General features: G+C 40.3%; 1 pseudogene across 1 annotated transcript; it reads right to left on the minus strand.

Moving 5' to 3' along the window:
* Positions 1-5,677: 5,677 nt before the first annotated feature.
* On the minus strand, positions 5,678-12,052 carry UBE2Q2P13 (uncharacterized; annotated as a pseudogene). Its single transcript, XR_009209567.1, has 3 exons — positions 11,933-12,052; positions 10,746-10,901; positions 5,678-5,791 (listed from the first exon to the last, which is right to left on the minus strand). The product of XR_009209567.1 is annotated as an uncharacterized UBE2Q2P13 (transcript).
* Between the last annotated feature and the right edge of the window lie 24 nt (positions 12,053-12,076).

Below are 12,076 nucleotides of genomic sequence, written 5' to 3' on the forward strand. Positions count from 1 at the left end.
TCTGACCCTGTCCGTCTCTCCCTCCTAATTCTCATTTCTCTCCACCAAATACTCCACCCTTTGTACTAAACAACGTGCCTCTACTTTCATCTCTTCATACTTATATTTTTTCCTTGATCCTTAACTTTGCTCACAATGTTCCTGCCATCTGGAATAGCATTTTCCCTATTGGCCTGGAAAATTTGACTATTCCTTTGTGACGGAATTCAGTTTTCACTTCCCCGTGAGTGACCTTCTCAGTCCCACAGTCCAATAGGCAGTCTTCAAGTGTCCAGTATGACAGTGCATGATATTTGTTGTTTATATGCCTATTTCCCCCACTGGCTTTGAGAAACTTGAGGGATTGTTGTAACCACTTTTATCTCCAGTGTCTAGCACAGCGTGCATCTATTTGTGTTTTGAATGAGTGAGTGAATTAATGAATGATGAGAAAGCAATGACCTATGTTTTGTCTCTACCTCTTACACAAGATTATAGATAGACTGATTTAACTGAAGATTCCAGGTCCTATTCCTTTTGCTGTTGTTATTGTATATGTTAGCAAAAAGCTTCATCCCTTCCAAAAACTTCTTCAGTGGTAGCAATAAATTCAGTGTCTTCTGGAAGCAACATTGTGCTCTCTCTCTCTCTCCCTGATTTGCCTATTGCTACTTTGAATAGTATGTGTTTATGACTTTATAATTCATTACAGTACATGTAATAGGAGCCCTGCTATTTCTTCATAAGTGGTTATGAAAAAATATTCACACTTGCTTATGTTTTGTGAACATCTATATGTGGTGGAGCACATGTTATTATAATCTTATTTTAAGCGGAAATATAGATTAATGGATTTTCTCTTACTGTTCTTAATGTAAAGCTTCTAAATTAGATATACAAAAGCGCTCATCTAGAAGCTAGTGGCACCACAAGCAAAACACAGAAAAAGGCCTACCGAGAACAAATTATAACAAACGTTAGTTTATTGCAATAGAATTACTGAATTAGTACATGATGGAACAAAAGATCTATAACAAGTTTAGATGTCAGTAATTTATTGGACATGGATTGTATATATTGTACCCACAAAATTCTATCAAATTGTTTCTATTTCAAGAAATTTTCAGTTTATTCATGTTCAACACAAAAGTTAATTATACATGAAATATAAACTGAATGGAAAACATTGGCATTGTATTTCCTGGCTTTCTGGGAAGAATGTCGGAGTAGGGTTAATATGGAAATGCAAGAGAAAGCTCTTGACTCCTCTCCTTGTTCCCAGGATAGGACAAAATACACACAGCCAAGAATGAGAAAAGTAGGACAAAACCCAAGGTAGTCAAGAGAGTTATGACCCTGAGGTGTGAGGTAAGATCTGGCCCTGGGAATGTTGACTGACACTGCAATATTTCGTGTCTAGACTGGAATGATTAGATACGAAGTGGGTTAACTTGGAGTCTTTAGAGATGGCGCTATTCCCAGAAAGATAAATGAGATCCAGTCCTAGGACAAAAGAACAAACATCACTGGTCGGAAAAAGAAAAAATGATTTAGAAAAAGAGAGAAAGAGAAACGAAATGTAGAGGAGAAGAAGAAATCGCAAGGATGGAGACCAAAGGGTTGCCAGACAGTCTGTTCCTTGGGAATGTGAGTTACACAGCAACCTGGAAGATGATGCTACTTCCAAGCCCATGATTCTGTCTCCATGACTTAGGACACTAGTCACGAAGAAATAGAACACACCTTTCTCTTTCTAGATGTCATTGTCAGTTGAAGAACTGCTACTCATGGCCTGCTAGAGTGAAACTCATTGGTTCTAGGAATGAATGAAATTGGACCTGCTGGAGGCTTTTAATTATTATGTGGGCATCAGAACTGATGAGGATTGGTGTGGCTGTTATTTCAATAAAGTGTTATAAACAATTCATATATGAAAACTTTACTTTTTCTTAATTTATAAATACACTAATATGGTATTTCAATGTTGTTATTCAAATTAAAGACCATGTCAGTTCTTAGACACAATCTCTTACTGTGTATTAATCTCAATAAGACATTGTAATAACCACATATATATTTTATATATATATAAATTAATAGACATTACTTTTTGAGCTGTTTTAGGTTTACAGACAATATTAGTGAAAATTAAAGTGCGTGTCCATAGACTCTCTCACTCCACCCCCATTTCTCCTATTTTTAACAACTTATGGTTTTTTGTTTTTTTTTTTGAGACGGAGTCTCACTCTGTCGCCCAGGCTGGAGTGCGATGGCACAATCTCGGCTCACTGCAAGCTCCACCTCCCGGGTTCACGCCATTCTCCTGCCTCAGCCTCTCCGAGTAGCTGGGACTACAGGTGCCCGCCACCACGCCCGGCTAATTTTTTTTGTATTTTTAGTAGAGACGGGGTTTCACCGTGGTCTCCATCTCCTGACCTCGTGATCCGCCCGCCTTGGCCTCCCAAAGTGCTGGGATTACAAGCGTGAGCCACCGCGCCCGGCTCATCTTATGGTATTTTTAACATTAGCATGTTACATTTGTTACAAGTGATGAGCCAATGTTGATAAATTATTTTTACCTAAAGTTCATAATTATATTAGGGTTCACTCTTTGTGGTGTCCATTTTACGGATTTTAACAGGGTATAGTAAGACGTACCCACCATGACAATGGTACACAGAATAATAGTTTCACTGCCCTTAAAATTCCCTGTGTGCTACCTAGTTATTCCTCCTTTCTTTCCTCCCCAGGAACCCCTGGAAATGACTCATCTTTTTACTGTCTCCAGTTTTGCCTTTTTCAAAATGTCATATACTTGAAACCACATAGTGTGTAGGCTTTCACATTGGCTTCTCTCACTCAGTAACACGCATTTAAGGTCCTTCCATGCCTTTTTGTGGCTTGATAGCTCTTTTTCTATACAGAACTGATTCATATTCCATTGTATGGCTACACCATAGAGTTGCTGGTCCATTTGCCTATTGAAAGGTATCTTGGTTGTTTCTGTTTTGGTAATTATGAATAACACTGGTATAAACATTTGTGTGCATGTTTTACGTGGGCATAAGTTTTCAACTCATTTGGCAAATACCAAGGAGCACAGTTATGGAATCATAGGCTAAGAGTGTGCTTAGTTTCATAAGAAACTGCTGAGCTGTCTTCCAAAGTGGATGCACCATTTTGCATCCCCACTAGCAATGAATAAGTTATTTCTGCTCATTGTTTTTGCCAGCTCTCAGTAGTGCTGGGATTTTGGATTTTGGCCATTATAATAGCTATGCAGTGGCATCTCATTGTTTTAGTTTGCAATTTTCTAATGACATATGATATTGAGCATCTTTCCATGTGCTTATTTACCATGACTAATATGTTGCCATCAGTAACTTTCCTTTCCCTTTCCATTGCCAGTGAGATCCAGCATTTTTTTTTTTTTTTTTTTTTGAGACACAGTCTCGCTCTGTCGCCCATGCTGGAGTGCAGTGGTGCAATCTCAGCTCACTGCAACCGCCACTTCCCAGGTTCAAGTGATTCTCCCTGCCTCAGCCTCCTGAGTAGCTAGGATTACAGGCACCCACCACCACGCCTGGCTAATTTTTTTTTTTTTTTTTTTTTAGTAGAGAGGGGGTTTCGCCATGTTGGCAAGGCTGGTCTGGAACTCCTGACCTCAGATGATCTGCCCTCCTCAGCCTCCCAAAGTGCTGGGATTACAGGCATGAGCCACCGCACCTGGCCAGATCCAGTATTTCTTAATGGAAACTAAAACTTCACCAGTTACCACATTTTTCCCCATATATTTGTAATAAGTTCCAATGTCTGATAAGGCAAGTCCAACCCTCTGCATTTTTAAAACTTAATCAAGTTATTTATTAAAAATTAATATTCTATGCATATTTTAGAATCAAATTTTTATTAAAATCAATGACCATATTAGATTTACTGGAAAATAATGTAATTTAATATTAAGTTATCACATCCATTAACATGATAATTCTCTACTTTTTTGGATTTCCTTTAAGATAAATTCCTAAAATTTTCTATATAGATGGTTTTAGAGTTTTTTTTTTTTTGTAGCTTAACTACAAGATACTTTGTAGTGTCTGAATTTTTATTACAGTTTTACACCTTCTATTCAATTATTGCTGACACGGAAGAACTTTTTCTTCAGCATCTATTTTAGATTTAGTGGGTACATATGCAGGTTTGTTACATGGGATACTGCTTGATGCTCAGATTTGGGGTACAAATGTATCCATTAACCAGATGGTGAACATAGCATGCAATATTTTTTCAACCCTTGTCCTTCTCCTTCCATCCCCCATCTAATAGTCTGTTACTTTGTACTGTTTTCTATTATAAATTGGGGGGAAGCCATTATTATTATATATTAGCTTCAGAACAACTAGGTTCAAGTCATGGAAAACAATTTCACACAAACAACTTTAGGAAACACTGCTTTGAAAACAGTAATCTGAATTATAGCTGAAGCCACAGAAGCCAAATATTTACTAAAGGTTCTTTTAAGAAAAATAAGTTGGCCGGGAGCAGTGGCTCACACCTGTGATCCCAGCACTTTGGGAGGCCGAGGTGGGTGGATCATGAGGTCAGGAGATTGAGACCATCCTGGCCAACCTGGTGAAACCCTGTCTCTACTAAAATAAAATATAAAAATTAGCCAGGCATGGTGGCACGTGCCTGTAGTCCCAGCTACTCAGGAGTCTGACGCAGGGGAATTGCTTGAACCAGGGAGGCGGAGGTTGCGGTGAGCTGAGACTGCGCCACTGCACTTCAGCCTGGTGACAGAGCAAGACTCTGTCTCAAAAAAAAAAAAAAAAAGAAAGAAAAGAAAAGAAAAAAAACAAGTTGTATGGAAGGAGGACATCATTAACAGTGTATCTCTTCAATAATGGTTTATTTTACTATTCTCATTCTTCTCATTCCTCTCTTACTATGTCCCAAATCTCTTTACAGGCTAAAAGAAACTCTTCGGAATTAATCCTATTCATAAAGAACACCACTTACTGAGTACTGCATTTTCTTCTTCAAATTCTTCAGCATACACTGGGAATACACCCTATGGACCATTTTTATGTTTTTAGTTTTGGGGTTTTTTTTTTTTTTGGCTAAAGAAACTGCAAAAAAAGATTTAGGACCTCATTCTATTAGGTTAGTATTTGTCTAGTAAACTTCAGCATAAGCAAAATAAAATACATGTTGTTGCTCTGGACTGAAACCCCTCAAAACCATATTGTAAAAATTACAAAAAAAATTAACTGAAATCATGTTTTTAAAAATCTTGTAGATGAAAAGATATGATATATAGTAGGTTTAAGTACCTATTTCAATGGTTCCCAAAGTGGGGCCCTCAGACGCCCAGGTCCAAACTATTTTAACAGGAATACTAACATGGTGACATTTGCTGTAAGGGTGCAAATACAATAGTGGGTAAAAATGCTGGTACTTTAGCACAAAGGCAGTAACACAAAACTTAGTAGTCATGGTATTCTTCACTATGCACAGGAAAGGTTTAAAAAGGAAGGGCAGGCCGGGCATGGTGTCTCATGCCTGTAATCCCAGCACTTTGGGAAGCCGAGGCAGGTGGATCACTTGAGGTCAGGAGTTTGAGACCAGCCTGGCCAACATGGTGAAACCCCATCTCTATAAAAAGTACAAAATTTAGCTGGACATGGTGGTTGCATACCTGTACTCCCAGCTACTTGGAAGGCTGAGGCAGGAGGATTGAGCCCAGAAGGTGGAGGCTACAGTGAGCTGTGATCATGCTACCGCCCTCCAGCATGGGTGAGAGAACAAGGCCCTGTCTCAAAAATAAAAAGAATGTCTATGATGAAGCAGTGAAAATGTTACTACATCTTCATCCTTGAACATGTCTCTTTAATATTTCCAGTGATGAAACGGGAAGTACACATGAGCATTCCTGCAGAATCCTGAGAAAAAACCCTTGTGTGTCTATGATGAAGCAGTGAAAATGTTACTACATCTTCATCCTTGAATACGTCTTGTTAATATTTCCAGTGATGAAACGGGAAGTACACATGAGCATTTCTGCAGAATCCTGAGAAAAAACCCTCGTGTGACTAAGTCGTGAAGTGAATTAACCACTTTAATGGAATACCATTTTTACTTGAAAGGATGACTGACAAACAATGTTATTTCAACTTGGGTTTTTGGGAGACATTTTCTCAAAAAATGAGATTCTGTCATTTCAAGAAAAACAACAGACAGGCCATAATAAAATTCAATAATAAAATTGCTAATAATAAAATTCAATTAGAATTTTAGAAAAAATTAGAATTTTAGAAAACTTATATCCACCATAGCTTTCCAGAAGTATTCTGATGAGATTGGTGACGTTGATAAATGTATTTTGATACTGTATAATCAAATGTATCGACATGTAGAAGATCTCAGTGAACCATTATTTTCTAAATGACCAATGCATGATGTTATAATATCATGCAAGGATAAAAGATCCAAAGTTCAAGAAAAACCAAGTTTTGATGGAGTATCAAAAAAGAAGCCTAGGCAACATGGCAAAACCCTGTCTCTACAAAAAGATACAAAAAGTTAGCCAGGTATGGTGATACACACCTGTAGTCCCAACTACTCTGGAGGCTGAGGTGGGAGGATCACCTGAGTCCCCGGAAACTAAGGCTGCAGTGAGCTGTGATCACACCACTGCATTCCAGCCTGGGCAACAGAGCAAGACCCCACCTCAAAAAAAATTTAAAAAATACATATATATATATATCTCCACAATGATCTAAAATGGCTATCTGTATGAGATTGGACATTGTTCACATTTTTTTCAAGCAAATATCACACAATAAATTGAATGCAGATGAAAATGACATACCAAACATCAAAGAAATTTGCAAAAAAATGTAAGATTGTGCTATTTTGGGTTTAGAAATGTTTTCATAAAAGCATTTATAACAATATGTGGTGAGCTTTTAAAGAATAGTTTAAATATTTGATTTAATTTCTAGCGATAAATACCAATAGATATAACCTACCTAAACCAAAGCTCCTTGGGCCCTCAATATATTTTTAAGACTGTAAAGGAGTCCTGATTCCAAAATTTTGAGAACTGCTGCCTTCCCCTCCATTTTCCTTCCTTCCCTAGAATTTCTTCATTGGAAGAAACATCCCTTTGCCATTCCGTATTAACTTACAGAGTTCCATTGAGGCCAGTTTTGCTACCTCCCTCCCATCTTTCCACCTCCCTCTCTTGGCACAAAACCTAACCAACCCACCCCATTTCCAGTGATTAGCTGTCAAGGTGGGCTAAGCCAAGAAAATCTGGGTTTTCCCTGAGACTAGACCTCTCTTTCTGGGAGAGCTGGAATCACAGGGACAAGGTTGGCCACGTTGGGATAGTCAGAATTCATCTTGCCTAAATGGGGAGAGGTTAGGCAAGTTTCTAGAAAGCCAAACTGCTTTCTAGAAAGTCAAAGATAATTATACTTTGTGCCACGACTGTGAGACTGCCCATTTTGTTGCACACTTTCTAACATTTTTACCAAACTGATAAATACAAGCTGGTACCTAGAAGAAAAAAAGGCTGGGCATGGTGGCTCACACCTGTAATCCCAGCATTTTGGGAGGCCAAAGCAGGTGGATCACCTGAGGTCAGGAGTTCAAGACCAGTCTGGCCAACATGGTGAAACCCCACCTCTACTAAAACTACAAAAATTAGCTGGGTGTGGTGGCAGGCACCTGTAATCCCAGCTACTTGGGAGACTGAGGCAGGAGAATCGCTTGAGCCCAGGAGGCAGAGGTTGCAGTGAGCTGAGATCACACCATTGCACTCCAGCCTGGGTGACAAGAGCGAGACTTCATCTCAAAAAAAAAAAAAAAACTTTCCATACAATATAATTTGTTCCATCTCTAGAAACCAATTCAGCAATCAGAACTGAAAGCTACCCCTTGGAAGGTTTCAAGGATTCAACTCTACCTATTGATGTCTAAAGCATTAGTTAAGGTAGAAAAAAATACACACACACACACACACACACGCACACACACACACACACACCCCTATGTATTCAGTACCAGGAAACATGACTGACTAGATGGTATAGTCATCCAACAGAAAGCCCATAATAACTGAAGCCACTGTAGAGGAGTAAGTTATGACACGGATCTACAATATTGTTGAGTGAAAAAGCAGATTACAAAAAAAAAACTGATTTTTCAAGGGAGAGGGAACATATACATATATAGGAGAAAAGAAATGAGCAGATGACTGGAAAAATACAAAATTCTGATAGTAGTACCTTCTGAGTCATAGAATTATCGGTAGTATTTTCTGGTTTTGCCTAAAAATTTTCTAAATTTCTTAAAATAAGAAGGTTTTGTTATCCATATGATAAAAGATCCACCACCACAAGAAACTTAACCTTCAGCACAAACTCTACAACATGTTCAAAGTTTGTTCAGTTTAATATTTATGAGACAATCTATTTTGAAAGACATCTAAAATGATGACCAATATTTAAACCTATGCATTAATATTTTTCAATAATATGCTTTAAATTTTGTAATTTTGATAAGGTTAAGCTTTATATCCACCTTGAAAAGATAAGTTTTCTATTTGTCTTCAAAATATGACCTAAAATATGCCAGTTTTTAAACAGCGAATTGTGCTCAAAAATCACAATATAAATTCAGGCACTGTTCCTTACATAGAATGTTTAAGTGCTTCTAACACTGCTGTTTTTCACCGGTGATGAAAACACATTACAATTATCTAAGCATCTAATTATTCAGGTCCCTTGTTTCTCCTCCATTCTATTAGTTTTATAGCAATTTTAAGGCCTGTAAGGATGAAGTTGTCTGTGACAGCTACCACAAAGGTTACTATAAGTGGACAAATTTCAAACAAGTTTATCACCACTACCATCCCCACCATAAAACTGTCTTGATCAAGGGCAACACATTTCAAGGTTAACCAAGACAACCTCTTTACCTGTCATTGCTCAAGAAAAGGATTTTTTGGTCTTATTTAGAATTAACTTTCTGTATCCATTTTTCTCCATAAATCCACTGAGACCAATGTGTGGCTCTATCTCAAGCAACAACAAGCAAAACTGCCTGCCAGAATGTTCAGTTTTTGTATCTTTCCAAATATAGGACACAGCTCTCTTTTGATACCATAATTTTTTGAAAATTGATGCACAAACTTCTTGAAAATTCAGCCAGGCACAGTGGCTCACGCCTGTAATCCCAGCATTTTAGGAGGCCGAGGCAGGTGGATCACGAGGTCAGGAGTTCAAAACCAGCCTGGCCAAGATGGTGAACCCCGTCTCTACCAAAACTATAAAACTTAGCCAGGTGGGGTGGCAGGTGCCTGTAATCCCAGCTACTCAGGAGGCTGAGGCAGGAGAATCGCTTGAACCTGGGCGGCAGAGGTTGCAGTGAGATGAGATCATGCCACTGCACTCCAGCCTGGGTGACAGAGTGAGAATCTGTCATAAAAGAAAAAAGAAAAGAAAAGAGAGAGAAGGGAAGGGAAGGGAAGGGGAGGGGAGGGGAGGGAAGGGAAGGGAAGAGAAGAGAAGAGAAGAGAAGAGAAGAGAAGAGAAGAGAAGAGAAGAGAAGAGAAGAGAAGAGAAGAGAAGAGAAGAGAAAGTTCAGATATACAGCAGTTATAATTCTTCTGAAAGCTAGTTATGGGACATACTACTTTCATATTTTGCTGTTCAATAAATGGGTGGAGAATAAGGTAAACTGACAGAATTACCATATAAAATAAAATTCTAAGTGCTCTGACAACAAAAGAAACTTACAGACACACACACACACACACGCACACACACACACACACACACACACACGGTTTTCCCTGCTAATCATTTTACAACTAAACAACCAAAGTAGCTAACCCTGAGCCCACAACAGCAGAGTAAAAATTCTAACACTTGGTTAAATAAAAATGCACATATACCCCTGTGAGCTAAAAAAAGATGCTTAAGTATTCAAAGACAGACAGCAATTACAGCTACTGAGAACATCATTGAAGCAAACTGAGGCAGAGAAAACAAAGGTGCTGATGAGGAGTTGAACCACCTAACCTGCAGAAACCCACTGAATGGTTTCCTAGGTTCCGAGTTGGCATTGTCTTTCAGAATGATTTCTAAAAGAGATCACATAATACTGTTACAAAGGAGAAAGGGACCCTTGCTTTATCTCTCTGGCTCTCCAGTCATGCTTTACATTTTCACTTCTTACACTCTCTTTCATATGAAACCAATTTACAGACTTCCATCAAGCCCTCAGAGACCTTTTTGAACGATCTGTGACAAGTTCTTGATGTAGCTCTGCACTTTTGACAAATTCTTAGCAGTTAACCTACAAGGCAGTTAAGATTTTTGTTCAAGCACAATATAGCTAGAATAGGGTCATATACTCAATAAAACAAATATTTACCAAGCATTTACTGACTGGAAGATAAAAAGCACAAAGCATAATTATAAAATATTTTCCCCTGCCACTATAAAAAAAAATTAAAAAGGCTTACAGAATATAGCATAATATGACCAAAGCAAAAAGTGAGGACCAAAGAGGGGAGGAAGGGAAATTATCAACATGAACTGAATATGACCCAGGAGAGCCTTGATGGTCAGACATGTAAAGACAGATTGGATAGGGTTAAGGGGTGGAGGTCAGGGACACAGTCTACAGGGGAAAACCAGCTGACACAGAAGCCTAAAAGGAAAAGCGGGCAGACACCTGTACAGGACTCTTACCTGCCGCCTCGACGGTACAATGAGCCTTTCCAGAACACAGCAGCGCGCGGCCAGGCCCGGGGGAGAGGGATCGCTCAAACAGCACCAGAGGCTGCATTCCACCTTTTCCTCCGTCAACGAGTCCGTTTTCAGTGTTAGTTTCTCCTTAAACACAAACTTAAAAACAACTGGCTTAAATCTACTGTCGCATCTTGCGTGATCATGTTTGTGCCTTACAGTGACAGGTTGCAAATGATAGAAATTCAACTCAAACTGTCACAAGAAAAGAAGGAAAGGCTTGTAACTATTTAAACATATTGCTAATTAAAGATGTCTGTACAAATTGACTCAAAAAAAAAAAAAAAAATTGGCCGAAGACGCGAGAACGGGGAAAACCTGACTGAAGAATGAGACCTTAAAACTTAAGAGTCTTGTGTCCCGGCGCGGTGGCTCACGCCTGGAATCCCAGCACTTTGGGAGGCAGAGGTGGGTCATTTGAGGTCAGGAGTTCGAGACCAGCCTGGCCAACACGGTGAAACCCCTTCTGTACTAAAAACACAAAAGTTAGCCAGCCTTGGTGGGGGGCGCCTGTAATCCCAGCTACTCGGGAGGCTGAGGCAGGAAAATCGCTTTAACCTGTGGACTGTCAAGAGACATAGGCTGCAGTGAGCCGAGATCCCGCCACTGCACTCCAGCCTGGGCGACAGAGTGAGACTGTGTCAAAAAAAAAAAAAAGAAAGAAAAAGAAAACTTTTTTTTTTTTTTTGAGAGAAGTCTCGCTCTTGTCCCCCAGGTTTGAGTGCAATGGCTTGATCTCGGCTCACTGCAACCTCCGCCTCCCGGGTTCAAACGATTCTCCTGCCTCTGCCTCCCAAGTAGCTGGGATTAAGGCGTCTGCCACCACGCCCGGCTAATTTTTGTATTTTTTAGTAGAAACGGGGTTTCACCACGTTGGCCACGCTGGTCTCGAACTCCCGACCTCAGGAGATCCGCCCGCCTCGGCCTTCCAAAGTGCTGGGATTACAGGCGTGAGCCACCGCGCCCAGGCAAAAAACCCGACCATCTCAGAGGCCTTTTCCCTTCGGCGCCTGGGCTCGTTGTTTAACGCTGGAGCGCCCTGCCCCGCCCTGTCGCGGTCCCGGGAGCAGTCCCGCTGACTGAGGGCGACCACGGGTCCCAGGAGGGCTCCGGCCGCGGCGGGCTTCCACCTCGGTGCGCAGCGACGGGGGTCCAAGAAGGGCCAGCAGCCCCCAAGCCAGCCCCGCGCTCGGAGCGCGAGAGACGCGCCCTCCGCCTCCTCCCGCCCAAGCCTCGCGCAGTCCCGGGGGCGGGGCCGGGCCCGTTGAGGGAGA

The sequence above is a fragment of the Hylobates moloch genome, unplaced genomic scaffold (genome assembly GCF_009828535.3).
Source record: "Hylobates moloch isolate HMO894 unplaced genomic scaffold, HMol_V3 SCAFFOLD_14, whole genome shotgun sequence".
Taxonomy (NCBI): domain Eukaryota; kingdom Metazoa; phylum Chordata; class Mammalia; order Primates; family Hylobatidae; genus Hylobates; species Hylobates moloch.